Source organism: Sinocyclocheilus anshuiensis, unplaced genomic scaffold, assembly GCF_001515605.1.
Source record: "Sinocyclocheilus anshuiensis isolate Anshui unplaced genomic scaffold, SAMN03320099.WGS_v1.1 scaffold702, whole genome shotgun sequence".
NCBI lineage: Eukaryota > Metazoa > Chordata > Actinopteri > Cypriniformes > Cyprinidae > Sinocyclocheilus > Sinocyclocheilus anshuiensis.
This window is the reverse complement of record NW_015548184.1, coordinates 2,179,971-2,191,171: the sequence shown is the minus strand read 5'-3', so window position 1 is coordinate 2,191,171 and position 11,201 is coordinate 2,179,971. Positions and strand designations below refer to the sequence as shown.

Genomic DNA, 11,201 nt, shown 5'->3' with positions numbered 1-11,201 from the left:
CTATAAAAACTGATCCATATCCTCTGTTGGATCGCAAGATATAGAATATGTAGGCTACATACGTTGATACAATTGTCCAACATTGAAAACAATGCAGGGGTATAACAATATATCGTGTCACAATATATTGTAATACTAAAATGCAAATGTATTGTGGATTGCAATAAGTTGCATTTGTGAGAAAATCAAGCCAAGTTTCCTCATAAAAAGCCAAATGAGTCTCACAGATAGTAGTAGACAGTAACACACAATACATATAGTTGTCCATATCTCTGCATTTTCTCTCAAATAGAGTTTTGTATTTGCAAATCACTTTGCTTTGTTTGAAAGTCAAGTTTGTCTTTGCAAAGCAGATGTGTTTATTTGCAAAACGCTGGATTTGTTTGATGAATATTGGCACAAAATTCACTCCATATTGATGGTCTGGAGTCATGTGGATTACTTGTGGATTATTGTGATGTCTTTTCAGCTGTTTGAACTGATGGCACCCATTTACTTCCACTTTTGGTGAGCAAGTGATGTAATGCTACATTTCTCCAAAACTGTTCCTATATAGAAACAAGCTCATCTACATCTTGGATGGTCTGAAGGATGAGTAAAGTTTCAGCAAATGTTAATTTTTGGGTGAACTATTCCTTTATGAATTTACCATTGTCAGTCTCCAAACACAGCAGTGGGTTATCTGAACGAATCGGTATTTTTGAACAAATCATTTAAATGAATGATTCAGTGACTCACTCATAAAGAAAGTAACATGTTGCCACCTTCTGGTGTAACAATGTAATGTTCAGAAAGGACTAATGCACTGGAACCCAATGGGCCTCATTTATCAATCTAACATAGAAACGAGCGCTTCAGTCATTTTTGACCAAAACATTTTACGTTTTGCTTTACGTTTTGTTTTTTAGATTTTTTTACTTCATCGGAATGGTGTGAAACTTGGTAAAGGTTTTGGCACTTGCTATGTGAACACACACAAACACAAATTTTATGGACATGATTCGAAAAGGTTAAATAGTCCTGAAAAAAAAAATAGTCACACTTAGTCATACTCCTTGTGACCACATTGGAAATGAATGGGGGGAAAAAAATTGTATAGCTGAAATGTGTGGTACTGCGCCCAAACAAAACCTTACCGAAAGCTCATTTTTGGAGATATCAACCTTAAATTTGGAACACAACTTTCTAGATTTATGGCTTTGTTTTTCTTGCAGTTTAAGAATAAAACATGTTTTTTTTTAAATATATTTTTCATATAAAATTTGAAAATAGTATTATTAATTATTAACATTAAGCATAAATAATAAATATAAATAGTATTGCTTGCCAGAACTTTTATCTATATCCCAAGCATTACTAAGCAGTTCCCACACTTCAGCATTAGATGATGGCCATGTTCCTTTTGGGAGGAGATTAACATTTCTGCAAATGCTGCAGACACCCAGTGAGCGACTAACCCGATGGCGGACAATGTATGAGCTGTGGAGGGATTAGTGTGTCTGCATCGCACCGTTTATACCACCCTGCCTTTTCAGACTAAGTGTGCAGAAATGTCGAATCAGTCAAGATGGAATGTTGCCCAGCCATAAGAGAGCTGTAGGATCAGGTCAAACTCCTGGTGCCAGGCTGTATCGCGTTCTGCAGCCTTAAAAGGCCACTTTGGTTTGATTTCAGAGCCGATTTGATTTGACTTTCAGACGGCACGTCTCTCTCATACACTTCACGCTGTTGCCATTATTGGTTTCTTGGTTTGAAAGGAGAGGAGGATGGATGGGCTTTTATGTCCTTTATATATTTCAGTGATACTATTGTAATGCAGCAAGAAAGTCGATCAACGCAAAGTATACATATAAACCAGATTTCTTGGTAAATGTAAACGGGTAAATGCATGAAAACTGAGTTCAGGAATTCCTAAGTTTATTGCATTTTTTTCATCAACATAGTGGTTTGTTTGCTCTGATGTATTGCAATGATGAAAAGATCTCATATGGAGATGACGAGAAAAAGAAAACCAAACAAATTAATGCCTGTTTATAATATAAATGATTCTGTCTTTCATCAGTAACACATGCACAAAGAGTGTGTGTCAATGACTACCATATGAAGAAAACCATACAGGCACAACTTCAGAAAGCACATCGTGGATGCACTGAGAAGCCCAAGAACCGAGGTGTCACTTCACAATTTGGGAGTTCGTCAGTGAAACATAAGAGATGGATGAAATGAGCTTTTACAAGAACAAAAGAAAAGTTTAGTGGTGAAGACAGAAGGCAATCATGCACAGCACTGAATATCCTTGTGAAAAGACAGGAAGGATGGAACCGTTTTGACGGTATTTTGGAGCATCTGTTGTGCTCCAAAAAAAGCAAGAAAAAAAAGCACAGTTTTAACTAGTCAAAATAACACACCACATACATCCTATACATTTGGAAATACAACGAAACATATATTTGGAAGGATTGACAGTATCTAAAATGTTAAAATGTTTAAGTATTAAAACACAAACAGACACACACATTATAGGGTATGTAATTCAAATAAATGCTGTTTTTAACTTTTTTCATCAAAAAAAAAAAAAAAAAACTGAAAAATCCCTCAAAAATAATAAGCAGCTTAATTGTTTCAAAATTAATAATGAAATAATGAAATGCTACACTGAATCAGCATATTAGAATTTCTGATGGATGTTGAAAATTCTGCTTGGGCACCACAAATTGTTCTAAATTACATTTTATACAATGTTAAAATAGAAAATAGTTATTTTAAGAGTAGTGATTATATTTCATAATTTTACTATTTTAATTTTTTATTAAATAAATGCAGCACGTGTTCATAAAAGACTTCTAGCTACAATATAATATTATATTGATCTTTTTATTCAAAATTTAAATTCCTTTCAACGTTAAGACAAGCACAAGAAATCATATAGAACAGAATAAAACTTGAGTAAATGTGTTAAATAAATATGATTTATAATTTTAAATTTACTTAAATTAATCTCTCTGATTAAATGCAATAAAATCGACCTAATAATTCCATGAATTCAATGTTCTATAAGCCATTAAAGGATTTATAAACATTTGTAAGTTGTTCATGTAAAATTGACTTTATTTCTGGTGTCATTTGAAATCAATTACTTAATGTGAATGAAAAGACAACAATGATCTATACGCACATACTGTAATTCTGAGAAGCAGTGTGTATTTACATATAATACATATTGAATCATGTATGTTTGAGTCACAGGTTCGTGACAGACTGACGGTCTGTCTCTCTCTATGGACATTGTTACAACATTTCACACGGTTCTTTCTCTCCCTGGACCAACCAGAAATGTTTAATCCATTAACCAGCGACAACACGGCATTGTACTTTATTTTATTTCTTACTCTGGCCTATTATTCATTTCCCTCTTTTAGCCAAAGGATTATGATGATGTTTTTTGTTTTCCATTTTTTAAGCCATGACAGATTTGAAGAACATCCATATGTTTTATTTTGACGTTCACATCCTGCTGCTCCGAACGGTTAGATGCTGGAGTCATAAACCTATCATTAAACATCATTAATCCCCAGGTCCCTTGTTAAACCGGCCATTCTGCAGTCTACCCTGGAGGTATTACAACAACCTTAACTACCATTGGCTGATGGACTTCAGCAAAAATTATTACCTTAATAAAGTCTATTTTATAATATTTGCATGCACAAGCATCTTCTATCTGACACTGCAAAGGCTGTCTGGCTCATTTTAAGTGCTCCCTTGGGGAAGTTTCTTGGCAGGCTAAGTGATGTGTGGCACTCCCATTTGGAGAGGGACTGCAGTGATGCTGTTTGAGTAAATATGGGCTTTTAACTCTGTTCCAAGTCATCTCATTGCATTTTAGGTTAAAGTCCATGTCATTGCCTTCTCTATCCTTGCCTTCTCCACCACACTCGCTCTACTCTTTTAGCTGGAAATATGAAAATAATACTGCAACGCCGTCTCATGCTGCAGACCTCCAGAGACCAAATACAGCTGGAGGCGTCTGCAATCACCAAATTTAAGAAGCGTGTTGTAAATTTAATTAACGATCACAGCAAAGCTAGTAAAATTCAATGTCCAAGAACACTGTTTATGGGTATTTAACTTTTACATTTAATAGCAGTGATGGTGGGAGCTGGGAATGCTTTTTGATTTGGCATGGAAAGTGTGAAGAATCCTGCTGATACTTGCACCACAGTTTAACAACACACTTTCAGTTCACACCAAAATAAAAAAAGTGAAAAGATCACTTTTGCAACAGTTGGTTTTGTTGAGGTTTAAAGTGAATATAATTTGTAAAGGGAATGATATAGGGGATGTTACATTAAAGGGTCAGACCCTTTAATTTACTCCCTCTCATGCCATTCAAAATGTTCTGAATATTTTTTTATGTGTAAATATTTTTTATGTATATGTTATATATATTTTTTCCACTGACTTCATATGGACATCAATGGGACCTAAAATTCTTTGGTTACCCACATTCTTTAAAATAACTTGCAGAAAGAAATACATAAAGGAATGACACGAGGGAGAGTTAATGATGACAGAATTTTCATTTTTGGTTAGACTATCCCTTTAGGTATAAGCCACTGGTGAAAATAAAAAGAAAAAATTGCAACTAAAATACAGCTGAAGAAAATGGCAAATGCAAAATTACATCAGATAATAAAATGTCCATCTTAAAGATCACGGGTCTGCACAAGACAACCGCACAGTCAATACTAAATCATTCCATGTGAGAACGACAAATTGTACAAGACACATGATAGTTGCTCTGACCATTATAGAGATTTGCTTTCTGTTCCCTACTAAGAAAGAGGGGTGTCTGAATGGATACCAAGCAGACGCTAGGCCATAAACTTCACAAGTCCTTCCCAAATGAAAACCAAAGGTCATAAATCTCATCTCAGTAAATGCTGTATGTGCCTTTTTAAATCGCTCGTCAAAATATTACAAGATTTAACTGACAGCCAGACACCCAGGAATGGAACGCAATAGTTAGGGGGCAACGGGTCTAGTCACAGTCTAGTCACTAGTCAAACTCTTTAAAAAAAATTCAGAAAGGGAGTTTTCACAGCAGTGCCATAAAAGAACCATTTTGGGTTTCCAAAAGAACCTTTTTTCTTAACATTTTCATAATCTGAAGAACCCTTTCATGAATGCTAAAGATTTATGGAACCAAAGATTCCAACAAATAACATTTACTCTGTAGTTAAAGAGATGCAGTTTTGGGCATGTTGTCACATTTTTTAGCAATATTTTAACAGTAAAACAATTATGAAAAACAGAACAATTCATAAAATGGTAACGACAAATATGAAACTATTGTTTTGCCCAACTGCAATGAACAAATTACATAAATTTATAACATTTGAAATATATATACCCTGACTCTAGCGTAGTTTTACTTGACCTTTTTACGTTTTACTGAGATAACTTATCTTGTCACATCTTCCCCATGTGACAACTAGCCCCAGCCTCCCCTATGTGGAATTGTATCTGATATAAAGTAGCTCTCAGACAGGATTTATTCCCTTGAATGAACCCCCACTCCAGAAAACCCTTTTCCCACCATTTCTTTAGTGCTAATGCTTTCTTTAATGTCTTGCGTCCACTGTGAATTCTTCACCCTTATTGAAGACACTTATTATACTCTTCTATATGAGCGAGACCACCACTGCTTTCCTTTCTCCTCTGTGTTCATGGGGAGTGCTGGATTAAAATCCTAGGGGGTGGATTATGGCAATAACCATTTATTAATTTCTACAGGCTCAAAGGTACAGTATGATCTGTGAGAAAAAGAACAGGACAATAGAACTCCTTCATCTCCTGGTGTCTGCAAGAGTCATTGCCGTGTGTTACTTTACAAAGCGCCAGTGAAAAGAAACAGATGCTGTGTGTATCTGATACTTTTAAAAACAGTGTAAATCATCGCTACCACCGAGTACATTTTTAAGATGATCAATGGTACCTATACTCAAAGCTTTTCAAGTTCCCCTGAGAACAAAGGCTTAAAGATCAGGTTTAAAGATAAAACTTCATAAGCAATTCAGAACAGAAGAATTACAACGGTTTCAGAAACATGTAGATTAATCACGCAGCGATATCTGGACAAAACGTTAACAATAAATAAGGACTGCTATATATTGAACATGGAATTATTTGCAGTAAGACAACCTATTGCCAATGTTAACATACGTTGTCCAGGAAATATCATAAAACACACACACTTAAAGTCAAGAAGATAGCACAATATTGGAGGGCTGTATAGAGGTCCGCAACTACACTGCAAACATATTTAATCAGAAACAAAGCTGTAGTCCATATCAAAGCTTTTCCAAACCCCTAAACCTAATTATTAAAAATATTAATGATACCTCAAATAATGTGAGTTGTTTAGTGTACTTTTCCACGCAACTGGATTTGGCCTGGTGGATGAAAAAATGAGCAAAATATCCTCCTAAACAACCACTCAAGAAACAGAAACAGCCTAGCTATTGATGGACAGTAACATTAACGCTAAATGTATTGAATATATTTGTTTAAGTACAATTCACAATAGCGAGTTAGTAGCAATGCTATTTTTCAAATTATGTGTCTTTTACATTACATCAGTAGTGTATACTGCTTAAATGTTTGGGGTTAGTAACATTTTTTGAAAGAAATTAATCATTTTATTCAGCAGCGATGCATTAAATTGATCAGTCAAGACATTTATATTGTTAATTCTATTTCAAATAAATACTTTTTTATTTCAATAAATGCAAACTGTGTTAATTTTTCTTGACAATATTTTAGCAATAATGATGTATGTATGGAATCAGAACAAGCTGAAGTTCTGGAATAATTGACTCTTCTAATTCGGTTCTTTTCAAAGAATTGGTCAAAAAAGGCCTGAATCATCAAAATTTACTAAATGAAATTGGTTCCTTTGTAAATTACCTACTACTCTGAATCAGTTGGAAGGATCCTGTTTCGTTTTGACAGCATGCATGTTTAAGCTTGCTGGCAGATAACATTACAAGTCTCACTTTCATAACCACCCTTTTTCTTACATCAGTAACATTTTATGGAAACTCTCATGTTGCTGTTAGCGGTGTTTTGTTTTTATGTGTTTTGTATGCAGTATTTGTATGTTGGAGGTTAGTAACATTTTGTGTCTCACTTTTGAAACCACTTACTTGGCCAATGACAACATGGAAGATGGTTGAGATTGGTGAGCTGTGTGTACAACAACTGCTGCATGGATGCTTATTAATTACAGCTTCTTAGGAGGTTGTCACAGTCCTGGCAGCGTCATGCTGTTGGGATATTTCTCTGCAGCAGGCCCTGAAATGAATTTGGACGAATTTATAGAAATTGGTTTTCACTTCAACAGGATTAAACTAATTGAGATATAATTACATGTAATTTACTAATAAAATAAATTGCAATCACCATCTCACACACAAAAAAATCGTTTTTATATCTTGCTCCAAATTTAAAGAAATTGCAATATTGTAAAAGATCAAGGCAACCCAAAATACTTGACATTAAACCTACCTGTTAGCAGATTTTACACTAAATGTAGACGGGTCAAAGTTTTCCTGGTAACTGGTTAGACTAGAGCAATCGGCAGGAACTGATGTTTATGGCCCCCTGTTGGATTGTGAGGAAATGGAAAGTGCTTTATGACTGATGTCAGCTTCATATGCAGTCAGGTCAGGTCAACTCTTAGCTGCTGTGAATGGGCCATAAAATACTGAATACTGATTTCAGAATTGCACAGCACACAATTATTTCGATTTCCTTCACAGAGTCTCAATGAACATTAGATTAAAAAAATTAAAACTAAAATAAAAATAGGAAATCAATTGATTTTAAATGATATAATTATAAGTTACAGTTGCAGAGGGACAAAAATATCCAGAAAAGCTCATTTTAAATTCTTTCCTTTACATACTGATCCCTCTCGGTACACTCTACAAAATGCTGGGTTGTTTCAACCCAACTTTGGGTCAAATATGGACTAACCCAACCGTTGGGTTAAATTTTTACATTAAATTTTTAACCCAAAAGTTGGGTTAGTCCATATTTGACCCAAAGCTGGGTTGAAACAACCCAGCATTTTTTAGAGTGTAGCAATAAACAGACAGGAAATGGCTCTCAATTACCTAAATTAAAATGGCAACACCTAATCCTTGTTTAAACTCACATATATGGGAGAAAGGAGGGAAGCTTTTTCTGTGGGCTAACTGTTTTTCAGTGGAAACTTTTGATAAAACGTTTATCCTAGGAAAAACTTTTAGTATGATTCCATGTCATGCAAGATTGGTTTATATGAGGCCAGATCTGGTGTAAACAATACATATTTTCTTTTATATTGGTAGCTCAGCCAAAACTCATAAGAAAACTCTCCTGCTCTTTATTAGACTATGGCACGCACTCTAAACTTTGTCCTGACAAGCAATCCAAGGATTGGTCAAGCAGAAGACAAGCTAAAACAATTGAGGAAATCTAGATGACTTAGAGATCATCATGATATATGTAAGTTGGTGGTTAAAAAAAAAAACATAGCTTGCTAACACAAACATTGCAGGCTCAGCCCCAAACCAGAGTGGGCCAGGACAACACACTCTCTTGGTAATTTGAAATTATTTTAAACTATAAAACCTACTTTTGATAAATTGGTGAATTTGTACAATCTGCTTATGCCCCATTGAGGTATTTGATTAGGTTGGATTTGGGTTGTATCTTTTTTGCTCTAAAATTTGTACGTTTTTATACAAAATCAATTCATACAAATTCATAATAGTTACATTTTCTCATTAGATCAGGATAATTTGTAAAAATTTGTGAAAAGCTTCCACTAAATGGCAAGTAGCTGGTTGTGCACTAATACAATCAAGCATTGGTAAAGTTTTAAAAAAACTGATAGTCAATACATATTTGGAAGTGTATACTGGAAAAGAGCTGGGAAAAATGCTAACTTTTTTTTTTGCAAATTCTTAGTTTTGCATTTAGTTCGTTATTTAATTGTTTTATTAAAATCTTAACCTACACATTTGTGTATATTGCCAAGGGTGAATAATATTTGAGTACAGTGCTTTCCATCAATCTTAACAACAGTTGAAACGTTTAAAGTGTAGCTGACAAGAGTTAATGAATTAATTAACCTACCTCAACATTTCCATCACAGATTGAGTAGGCCTATGAGTACAGTGGTGGTCACTTATGAAATAAACATGGACATTCTTGCACTTGTTTTAACTCACAAGCCACAGTTGACACTATCTAGCATAACCATCCTAATAATCTGCCCAGTTTTACACAAAACTATCTTAGACCTTAAGAAACTCTCCACGCCTTTAGTCAAGGGCGGCACTGAACTGCGCTGGAGTAACTAACTGAATTTCGCTTACTTAATTAAATTTTTCAGCTGTGCTAACAGTAGTTCAGCAGTTCACTAACGAGCTGTTTTTACCAACAAACAGCGACCAAACTCTACATCGCTATTTCTGTCTGGTTTTTTTTTTTATCTTATCCTGAACAAATCTTCTTCTTCTTCTTCTTCTTGTTTTATGGCGGGTGCTGAAAAAATCTTGAAGTCACTAATCACTAATAAATCGTCCGAGTAGTCGGTCATGGTTCACTCTGTTGAAAAGTCCAGTTCGTTCTAGTGAATCCGGCTGTTTTTTTTTTTTTTACTTATTTATTTATTTTTTGGTTCATCCTAAATAGTCTCCTCTATAGCCTTAGAAAGTCATCCGATTAATTCGTGAACCTCATTCAGAGTGAACCGGTTCTTCGTAAAAGGTCCACTCTCTCGAGTAGCGTGGTCTGATTCATCGTAGTGAATCGGTTCGTTCGGACTGTTCACACATACATGAACAGATTAAAACCTGACTAAATCATGATGGTCTACTGTGTTTGCGACTTAATTTGACTTATATTGTTGTTAAATGTTTCTACAGTCACTCTAATCTTCAGAACAGCAACTTTAAATTATGATTAGCCTAATGTATGTCTTGGCAAGCTGCAGTTTCATAGTAGCTTTCTCATCACTGAGAAATGCGGTGGGTTTTCCTGATTAGCCATAGATATGACGTAATTCGCCAGTCATTCATCAGAATTTGGCTACTTGTAGCCTACTCTTTTGTGTCACTACTTTGTGTGATTTGTTGCCTATATAGCTTATCCACAATAATATTGGTGCTGTTGTAACATGAAAAAATATTTTGCAGTGCTTCTGTTATTGGATGTAGCCTATGTATTTCTGAAAGAGTATAGTAAAGAATGAGCTATTTTCGTTGATATCAAATGATAGCGTGACTTCCCAGCAGTAAGCATATGCAGGCTAATAGCTCACTGGCAGGTAGCCTAAAGTTCCTTTATTTACTAAATGATTTGACAGAGTTTATAATGTCAGCCTTGTAACATGCTGATTATGCTGTTTAATGTGATGCTCTGGATGTTGTCCATGTGTTCTGGGCATAGAACCATCATCAGGTGCCACCCAGAAATAAAAGCTAGAATGCGACTATGTAATGGTAACATCAATGTTATTTGTTTATGTTATAAACAGTGTGCCTTTGGGAACAAAAGATCAAGATATTTATATACTGCAAATGTGCAAAATCAAATAACTTTGGAAAGATTTTAAATAAAGAGGTTGTTTAATGCATACATGCGATACATAAGTAGAGGAGGATAAATCACACCAAGTAAAATAATATGACCTCTTGTGCTAAAAGTCTCCATATGCAGTTAGAGTTCAGAAAAAATATTAAGCATAAAACGGAGTCATGAAAGTATTTCTTAAGAATCAAGTAAACATTTAGCCCACATTTTCCACCTTGTTTTTCTGGCCTTTCACCTGGGCTGCGTTCAGCCCCGACAAAAACGGTGCAAAATGTTTTTTAAACGGAAACGGTGATGCGTTGAACACTCTGTTCTGATGACGCAAGAGTTGCAACTATGGCAGCTGAGAAGGCCATTCTTTGTGTTTTTTCGGAGCCTGATGAAATCGGTATAAATACGTGTTTAATACTGCAAAATACGCTCGATGTTACAGTCACTGCCCTTGTCCTCCAGAATAAAAGAGAACATCCCAATCCAGTGAAGGGATTTGTGGAAACTGTTGTTCTTAATTATTGTGATCCAACATTTGCTCGCATTTCAGGATGAAAAGACAAACA

The 11,201-nt window shown here is 35.0% G+C and overlaps 1 protein-coding gene and 1 long non-coding RNA gene across 3 annotated transcripts in view; one reads left to right on the top strand and one right to left on the bottom strand.

Moving 5' to 3' along the window:
- Positions 1–7,211: 7,211 nt before the first annotated feature.
- Positions 7,212–9,584, bottom strand: LOC107704955 (uncharacterized). The gene is made up of 3 exons (XR_001636025.1): positions 9,184–9,584; positions 7,567–7,662; positions 7,212–7,353 (listed from the first exon to the last, which is right to left on the bottom strand). It is a non-coding gene; the product is annotated as an uncharacterized LOC107704955 (long non-coding RNA).
- Positions 8,267–11,201, top strand: part of rspo1 (R-spondin 1) — a 26,307-nt gene continuing 23,372 nt past the window's right edge. Inside the window, exon 1 of one of the 2 annotated variants that reach the window (XM_016508036.1) lies at positions 8,267–8,550. The gene's annotated coding sequence lies outside the window, so the exon portion shown is untranslated. Of the gene's footprint in view, positions 8,551–8,605; positions 8,647–11,201 lie in introns of those variants that run through there. The other variant, XM_016508037.1, reaches the window with a different exon arrangement.